We start from the raw sequence: 3,796 nt of genomic DNA, 5'->3' as shown, positions 1-3,796 counted from the left end.
AGGCTGTAAACAGGTGGATCACTATGAGTCCAATCTAGTAGTGAGACCCTGAACACCCCGTAGATCCTTCCCTAAAAATACAAAAAAAAAAAAAAAAAAAAGTTAACTGTAGAAAAATGTACAGCTCTCGATGTCACATAACCACTACTGCTACTAGGATGCAAAACAGTCCCACCATGCAGAGCGGTGCCCCTGCTGCCCTATGCAGGCAAAATCTCCCTCCACTCGGAGCCACTGGTAATCAAAGAGGTTCTCCCACCATAGTTGTGCCCTTTCTAGATGGTTATAAATGTAATGAAAGACACATAACTTTTAATAAGGTTTATATGAATGAAGGTTTGTTAGAGAAATAGATTTTATGCATATATCACATATATGTCATATATATGTCTGGATGCATTTATGAGGTAGACTTACAGTGACCACCTGAAGCATTAGATACAGGGGGAAGCAAAAGGAGTGTGGTGCACTGGAGACCCGAAGGAGCTGTGTGGCATTGTTGTCAGTCCTGGAGCTCCCCTGTGCTCCACTGTGAGTCCACTGCGGGTCCACTAACTCTGACCTCTGCTGCCTAAGATTATTTTTCCTGTTAAAAATATTTATTTAATGAAACCACACAACCTGTACTCTTGCATGTCTGTGAGAGATTATGTCGCTGAGGTTCATCAGCGCTGCTGCATATGGCAGTAATTAGCTTTTTGCATGGCTGAAAGAATATTAATTTGAAGATCATACCCTGACTTATGTATACATTTTATTTTGATAAGGAACTTGAGTAACTTCTAGGCTTTTCACTGTTAGAAATACTGCTGTTAAAATATATTTGCATGCATGTTGGTGGATAGAAGCATTTGTTTCTTTGTTTACCTAGGAATAAAATTGCTTATGTTTAGCCTTAGAGTTGTCAAATAATTTTTCAAAGCGGGTGTGTAAAGGAGCAGTGAATCCAGGTGCAGTTGCTCCTCATTCTTGCCAATGATGCTTTTGTCTCTCTCTCTCTCTCTCTCTCTCTCTCTCTCTCTCTCTCTCTGTATGTGTGTATCTCTACTTCTATCTCTCTATTTCTCTGTGTGTGTGTGTGTCTCCTGTTTGTCAGATATTCGCTTGTTATCTCCTAAAACTATATTCATTTTTCTTTTGTGCTTTAGGTATATCATCCATCTGAAATTGATTTTGGGGTTTAGTTGGAGGTATAAATCAAGGCCCATTTTATTCTTATATGGAAATTCAATTTTCCCAGAACTGTTTATGGAATAGACCATTGCTTTCATCAGCAGACTGAGGAGGATACAGTATCTGTCACGAGCCAAGTGGTGATCGATGCAAGTGGGGTTCTGTTTCTTTCCTTTTCATTTGCTATCTTTGCACCAATACTACTTCTTTTTAATTACTGCAGCTTTATAATAAATTTGATATCTGATAAAGGGCAAGCCTTTCAACCTTTTTCTTCAATGTTGATACTTTGTCATGTGATTTCTGAAGAAATCAATGACATTTTTGTTATAATTGAGTGAAAGCTGAAGCAATTTGGGCACAATTGACATCTTTAAAATGTTGAGGGTTCCAGTTCATGAATGTGTATGTTCCTCCATTTCTTTTTTTTTTTTTTTTTTTTTTTTTTGTTCCTCGAATGGCTTCAGGGCACTTTTGGCCAGCGGGAGAGTTGTGAGGTTCAAACTCCAGCAACCTGAGGCTGAGAGCTTTGTGGAAGCAGCCACTTAAAGGCCTGAGCTAGGGCCACGCCCCCTTATAAGGATTTTTTTTTTTTCCTCCATTTCTTCATTCTTAAATTTCTCTCAGGAATATTTTAAATAATGTGCAAAGTTTTGTTATCTTTTATTAGATTTCCCCAATAATTTGATTTTTTTTTCTGTTGTTAGAAATGTATTTGATTTTTGTACATTGTATTTACAACCAACTTGCTTAATTTACTTAATTCTAATAGTGCTTTTAAAAATCCTGAATTGCTGTTGATATTTTAAATTTAATGAGATAAACATAAACTTTTTGTCCTACATTTTTATAATAAAGTAAACAAAATCAGTCTTGACTATGCTTCACCATAATATGCTATCCTTTTAAGATGTTGGTGGATTATTTTCTAAGTCTAAATTTAGACGTTTTGGGTGTATATTCATGAGAGAGAGAGAGAGACAATCTCCTTTACATTTTCTTTCTTGTACTACCCTCATCAAATGTTAGTATAAACTTTATATTGGTCTCTCACAATGAGTTGGGAAGGATTATTTCTTTATTTTTATTCTCTGCAAGGCTTTGTAGAACAGTAATGATTTTTTTTTCAGCTTTTACAAGGAAAAATAATCAAGCCCCCAATTTATTTTGCAGGAATTTTTTTTTCCATCAAAATCAGTGAATTGGTTGGGGTCCAGCCAGGGGACAGAGCACCAGTTGGTGTGCACACAGGAGAGCCTGGATGGTTGTACTGCTGATTTCTACTGCTCTATTGAAAGGAGCAGCTCATGCTGAAATATTTTCTTCCTTTTAATTTTGTGACCAATTTTTGCATGGTTATATTTGGTAATCTGAGCAACTGATTTGAAGACAACAACATGCAGTGTAAGAACCACTGTTGGATTGCTATCATCTTGGTCAGTGAAATTCTGTATGGCTTCTAATACACTTTTTGTAAACTATTTTTATTCTCTTAAAAAAGAAAGAGATAACATGAAGAGAATAAAAAAACTTGGATCTTAAAAAAAGTAATTTGAAAAGGGAAGATAGAAGGTCAAGAATTATAAACTATTTACAGGGTTTTAGGGATGAAGAACTAAAGAAAGCGCTAAGGAAGATCTTTGGGTTGGAGATAGTCCTCAAGGTAGGAATAGGTTTAGGATCAGGATGCGTCTCACTTAGTCTGGGATTTAGATTTGTTGAAGAAGGATGGTTGCAACTTGTTAGAGAAATTTGTTGAATTTTCTAGAGCAAGAGCAGAACCAAAGTCAGTGGGCTGAGGTTGGCCGGGCTAGGATCACAAAGCAGGGCTAGCAAGCCAGAAGCATAGGTGGAGTGCCACCAGGCCTCAGGCGACGTGAAGGACCCCTAAAGGAGGAAATCTCTATTGCAATTACAGTAGCCTGAGCCAGCAGGGCAGGAACTGGGGCCAGGATGGGCGAGAGGATGGGGAACACCCTCTGGTGCCTTGCTTGTTGCTGCCCAGATCCACCACTGAGCGAGCTCAGAAGACAGCCCTGGAATAGGAAGAAAGTTGTCTCCCCACCTAGTGCTCTTTAGCACCCTCTGTTGCTAGCTCAGCACTGTCCCAATCCGCAAGGGACAAATGTTCTAGCACCTCAAGCAAAACAAAAAAGGACAGGTTTGGCACTGAGGGATACAAAAACAATTAGATTCAATTTTTAGGCAAATTTAAGACTATTTAGACAGTTTATATCACCTTTGATAAGTTGTGCTTTTCATGGACTTTGTTTCAACTAAATTTGCAATTTTAGATTCATAAATTTGTTTCTAATAATCTCTTATTATTTTTATATGTGCCTAAGAGATGGTGATAACCTTTTATAATGTTGAGTATTAGTAATATATTTATCATCTTTTTCTTGATGTGTCTCTATTTATTAATTTCATATATAATTTCGATTCATTTTGCTGACATGATTTTTGCTCTTGTATTTTTCTATTACAATAATTTCTGCTTTGTCTTTATTTTTTCTATGGTTTTCTTTCTTTCTTTTTTTTCTATTCAAAGTTTTATTGATAAACATATAGCAATGAGACAGTTTCAAATCAAATCGAAAGTACAGTTTCAACAAATAATACA

Source organism: Octodon degus, unplaced genomic scaffold, assembly GCF_000260255.1.
Source record: "Octodon degus isolate 3935 unplaced genomic scaffold, OctDeg1.0 scaffold00075, whole genome shotgun sequence".
Classification (NCBI taxonomy): domain Eukaryota; kingdom Metazoa; phylum Chordata; class Mammalia; order Rodentia; family Octodontidae; genus Octodon; species Octodon degus.
Note: the sequence above shows the minus strand (reverse complement) of the source record.